A 6,000-nucleotide genomic window follows, 5' to 3' on the forward strand; every position below is an offset into this window, starting at 1 on the left:
GGAACTCAGTGCATGCAAAGGTTGGAGAGGCAGAAATCCTCATAACTTTCACAAGTATTCAGATGTAAATTTTCTGATGCCAAGACAGACGAGACTATAGGCCAAGTGATTTTAAAAAGTGTTCAGATACTTAAGCGAATGTTAATTTCCAGTAATACCAAATAGGCTTCTTTTTGCATAAAATTCCTGGATGATACCACCGCCTGTCGCTGCGTGAGATCCGGTTCAATTCGCTTCCTGTATGAATGCTTGCATATTGGGAGGGCTCAGTGGGTAGAACTGCACCTTTCCACGCCAGAAACCCGCATTCGATTCTAGACTTGTGTTACTGACTGTGTGGAATTTGCACTCTCATGGTCTCTCTCTCTCCCTTGTGAGTTTCCTCTGGCTGCTCCGATTCCTTCCCACAGTGCAAAGGTGTGAAATTCAGGTCAATCGTAAACAGGTCAATCGTAAATCAGAGAAAAAAGTCAGAATTGCAGCTCGGGGAAAACACAATGACCGTTTGAGGTTAATAGACCCTTCCTCGAACTGTTTTTAATTCGCAATGTTAACTTTGATTTCTCTCCACGGATGCTGCCTGACTCGCTGAGCTTTTGGAGCAATTTCTATTTTTGTAGGTGGATCATAAATGCGGATTTAGAAAGGTAGAGTGGGGCAGTGTGAATCTTTTCCACGATACAGTGCAGACTCAACTGGCCAAATGGTTTCTGTATGCACTGTGTCGAATTCCATTAACTCTGAATCTATAAGTCTTTGTCCTTTTTTTAGTCTTTGTTATTCACATCTCTCCTGCCATGTGAATTGCAGAGCAGGACAATCGACGTTTCGGGCATAAGCCACCACCAAACCGTTACCACCTGACGCCTGGAAGATGAACGCCTCATATTCTGCCTTTGGACCCTGCAACCACACGGGAAAAATGTGGATTTCAACGGCTTCCTCATTTCCCCTCGCCACACATTATTACAGTCTGAAGCATCAAACTCAGCACCACCCTCCGGACCCATACATCTCTCCCCGTCTGACATATCACCTCCTCCCCTGCCTCGATCCACCATTTGCTTTCCCAGCTACCTTGCACCCATCTCCAACCCCCTCCCATTTATCTCCCAGCCCCCACCCACAAGACTCATTCCTGATGAAAGACTTATGCCAGAAACGTCGATTCTCCCGCACCTCGGATGCTGCCTGACCTGCTCTACTTTTCCAGCATGACACTATCGCCGTGGCGAAGATAGACGAATCTGCTCAGGCTCTTTATCTGAGAGCGGAGAAGGCTGAGTGAGGAAGTGATTAAGGTGTACATTAAGGGGATCAGTATGTGTGATAAGAACAAACTTCTTATGGGAAGAGTTAACAACCAGGGATCTCCGTTAAACGCATGGGAGAGGGTGCTCAAACGAAATTTAGGAAGAATGCTTTCACTCTTAAAGTGTTGTTTATTTGGAATTCGCTGTGCGACCGTGTGGTAAAGGTATGAGTCAACAAAACATTTCAGGAGTATTTAGCCGAATACTTGAGAAGCTAGAGCACACATGGATAAGGACCAGGTACTGGAAAGTGGGGTGAAGTTAAACAGATGTCTGATGAAAGAACCGAACACTGTACAGAAAATTCAGAGCATGAAAGCATGGGAAGTGTAAAGACATGGAAACTACTGGCGATCTGTTACAAGGGGTCTGTGGAATGTTACACTGGAGCACGATGGGGCCAGTGTGGCAGGATGGGATTCTGATGAAAGAACCGAACACTGTACAGAAAATTCAGAGCATGAAAGCATGGGAAGTGTAAAGACATGGAAACTACTGGCGATCTGTTACAAGTGGTCTGTGGAATGTTACACTCGTCAAAAGTTTACTGGAGCACGATGGGGCCAGTGTGGCAGGATGGGATAAGAATAGTGGAATGTTCTTACACCAATTAGCAGCGTCAGACTGGGCTGAAAGGTTAAAATGGCAGGCTGAGATAAAAACAATTAGTACATTCAGCCTCGCCTACTCAATATCATCATGGACGTTTGGGACAAGTCGTGACAATACATACTAAGGACATGACTTTAAATAATTAATTGATAGTTAAGTCAGCCTGCTTGAGACACTTGTAGATGGAAAGATATGACAATAAATATCTAATCAGTAGTTAGTAGAGTCGGCTTGGAACAGGGAAACATTGTGATAGATGAGGTAGCTAAGTATCTAATCATGGCAGGTTAGTCTGGGATGGAAGTTCATTGTAGCACAAGTAGCAGTAGAATACCTAAAAGTGACAGTCGAATAATGTTAAGTAGAATTATGAAAACCCATAGTGGCAGAAGTAGAACGATAATGGGAACTAACACGATTAGTTTGTTGTATAGCTGGAGTGAGGTAATTCTGACTAACACAGTTGGGCATTCTGATAAGTTTAAAAAAACATGATTAAAGAAAATTTAAGAAGTGATGGAGTTTAATTCAGAGGAGAAAGTGAGGTCTGCAGATGCTGGAGATCAAAGTTGAAACTTTATTGCTGGAACAGCACAGCAGGTCAGGCAGCATCCAGGGAACAGGAGATTCGACGTTTCGGGCACAGGCCCTTCTTCAGGATTCCTGAAGAAGGGCCTGTGCCCGAAACGTCGAATCTCCTGTTCCCTGGATGCTGCCTGACCTGCTGTGCTGTTCCAGCAATAAAGTTTCGAGTTTAATTCAGATACATGCGAGGTGCTGCACTTTGGGAAAGCAAATCTTAGCAGGACTTATACACTTAATGGTAAGATCCGAGGGAGTGTTGCTGTACAAAGAGACCTTGGAGTGCAGATTCATAGCTCCTTGAAAGTGGAGTTGCAGGTAGATAGGATAGTGAAGAAGGCGTTTGGTATGCGTTCCTTTTTTGGTCAGAGTGTTGAGTACAGGAGTTGGGAGGTCATGTTGCGGCTGTACAGGACATTGGTTAGAGCACTGCTGGAATATTGCGTGCAATTCTGGTCTCCTTCCTATCGGAAAGATGTTGTGAAACTTGGAAGGGTTCAGAAAGATTTACAAGAATGTTTCCAGGGTTGGACTTTGAGCTACAGGAAGAGGCTGAACAGGCTGGGGCTGTTTTCCCTTAAGTATCGAAGGCTGAGGGGTGACCTTATAGAGGTTTACAAAATTATGAGGAGCATGGACATTATAAATAGACAACGTCTTTACCCTGGGTCGGGGAGTTCAGAACTAGAGGGCATAGTTTTAGTTTGAGAGGGGAATGATTAAAAAAAGAGACCTAAGGGGCAACCTTTTCACACAGAGGGTGGTACATGAATGGAATGAGTTGCCAGATGATGTGATGGAGGCTGGTACAATTGCACATTTAAGAGGCTTGTGAATAGGAAGGGTTTGGAGGAATATGGGCCAGTTGATGGCAGGTGGGACTAGATTGGGTTGAGATATCTGGTCGGCATGGACAAGTTGGACAATAGGTTCTGTTTCCATGCTGCATATCTCAATGACTCTATGACTCTATGCCATGGACCCTGAGGTTCGGGGGGATTCAAGCATTTGTTTTCTGAATGTCACGTTTTTTGTTTGCAAATAAAAGATTTACTCCTTGAGAAACTCTCTGCATCTCCTGGTGATTGTTGACATTTTCTCCACGACAACCACAACTTTGGGTGCAGTAAAATTGTGGTGACCGCAGCTCTGTGGCGCAATGAAAAGTGTGTTAGATTGCTACAAGTTTGGTAACTTTGCTATTCAAAGTGTGTGGGTTTGGACCTCACCAGAATTGGAGTTTAGTTCAGTTTTCAGCTGAATCATTGATTGTTGTGATGATCCATCGCCAATTCCTGTCGTCTGGAGTTCTCGTCCTTGGTACTGACCAGAGGAAATTCCTTACCTTCTTAGTTGTGAGTTTATACGGAGTCATGATCAAACCAGAATCAGATGCTCACCCGCAAAACCTGCAAACTTCGTTCAGAAACCCACTGTCTGTAAACACATTTCCCTCTCAAAGTTGCACAGAAATTGTCGATTGCTTAAATGTCTTTATCCTGTTGTGTGACAGGTTGTTGCTGGAGAAAGACATTGACGTGTTTGGTCAGCCAGGATGATATCAAACGGCGGGTAGGACGCGTGTTTGGAATAGCTTCCTCCTGTTCCTCTCTTTCTGTGCTGTTTCTTACAGAAGGTTTTCAAAATTAACATGATGAGAGCAATGTGAATCGACACTACGGAATATCAAGGTACTCCCCTTTACCCCACCGCTCTCACAGCCAGACAGGCAGCTCCTATTGTGGCTTTAGATTAGATAGTGAAGGATTCTCTCAGACGCTCTGTCAGACTGCATGCTCCTTCACACAGGTTTCCAACTGGGCAAATGGAGCAAGCAAACGTGTGGATATTGGGATTCAGGAACAGATTTCCACTCTGCTGCGCTGCAGTTCTGGTCACATTAATTTCTGACATGCTGAGACTTTCTGTGCATTCTACCTACTTTACGATTTAAACTGTAATTGAATTTTTATTATTGCATAACATTCTAACATCTTCAATATTCATGCAAACTGTGCAACGTATTCTTGGATTTAGGAATGGTGAAGATTATTAATGAATGCAATATGTTTCATGTTACCTGTATGAACTTTCAGAAGTAAGTTGGTGAAGTTTCATTGATTCGAATTCTGTGCCGATTGAAGCTGATCGAAGGAAAAGCCCAGCGACAGCGGCAAGGTAACATTGTCTGTAAACAGGAACCAACGGAAACCCATTTTTCGATGTAGTCTATTTTTCATATTTTTTGTGTCCCTTTTGTATCCTTTTCGTGAACCTGATGCTTCAATAATCACAGATTAATGTCAGTTTCACCTTGTCTGCCTTAGGTTTAATTTCAGAACAAAACGGTTCAGGGAAATGAAGCAGGGTGAGTGACTGAGGTACCAGTGGGCAGCACATCACCACCAAAGATCCCACAGTGTTGTGGTTTGTACTGCTGCCTGAAGAGGGTCCAAAGTTTGATTCTAGCCTCGGTGGACTGTCTGTGTAGAGTTTGCACATTCTCCCCGTGTCTGCGTAGGTTTTCTCTTGGTGTTCCAGTTTCTTCCCACAGTCCAAAGATTGTGCAGGTCAGATGAGTTGGTCATTCTAAATTGCCCATAGTGCATTTGTCAGAGGGGAAATAGTTCTGGTTCGGTTACTCTTCGGAGGATTGGTGTGGACTTTTGGGGCCGAAGGGTCTCTTTCCATATTGTAGGGAATTTAATAATCACAACAAAAGTAGAGCAATTGAGTTAAAGTTCCAAAGGTACGTGTAGGTCACGTGACAGGTTCACTGTCTGTGGCTCCAGTCGTGCAATTGGTCAGCGTCGAATACTTAAAGATGCATAACATGCCAAGGTTGTATGTTCAATGCTTATCTAAAGATGCTGTTACGGCCATTGATCAGGGATTATTGAAGCATCAGACTGAAGTGCAGCTGAAAGCAATGTTGAGTAAAGTAGCACTTATTTGAAAACTCCAGTTTCTGACGTGTGGAAATGTTTTGCCTTTGTTAAATATACCAATTATTAACAGAAAATCTGCAAATATTCCCCAGGTGAATATCCATCTGTGGATAGAGAAACAGATGTGATGTTTTAGCTTAATGACCTTCTTCAAATCGCTGACCCAGCACTGGATTACATCCTGGGAAAGTCTGTATAAATTGTTTCATATCATTCAATTTCCTGTAAGCTGCACAGCTCATTAAACCAATCAAAAGTATTAGATTTCTCTCTTTGTGGAGTTTGACTGTTGTCAGTAAACCTGGTAAAGGATCTGGGTAAGTAGTTTTGCGGTTGGGAGGAACAAAGGGTCAAACTGGAATAAGGTTGAGTCTTGACGCAGGTTTTTTCAAGCGGAGATAAAAGTGTATTAAATGGTCTCACTCCCCTTACGGTTAATTATGACCAAATGTTCAAGACAACAGATGGCAATGATAATGATGTTTTACATCGACAGGCCAAATCTTGCTCACGAGAGGCACCACAGTGGTACAGATCAGGTGAGT

This window comes from Chiloscyllium plagiosum, chromosome 18, assembly GCF_004010195.1.
Source record: "Chiloscyllium plagiosum isolate BGI_BamShark_2017 chromosome 18, ASM401019v2, whole genome shotgun sequence".
Taxonomy (NCBI): Eukaryota; Metazoa; Chordata; class Chondrichthyes; order Orectolobiformes; family Hemiscylliidae; genus Chiloscyllium; species Chiloscyllium plagiosum.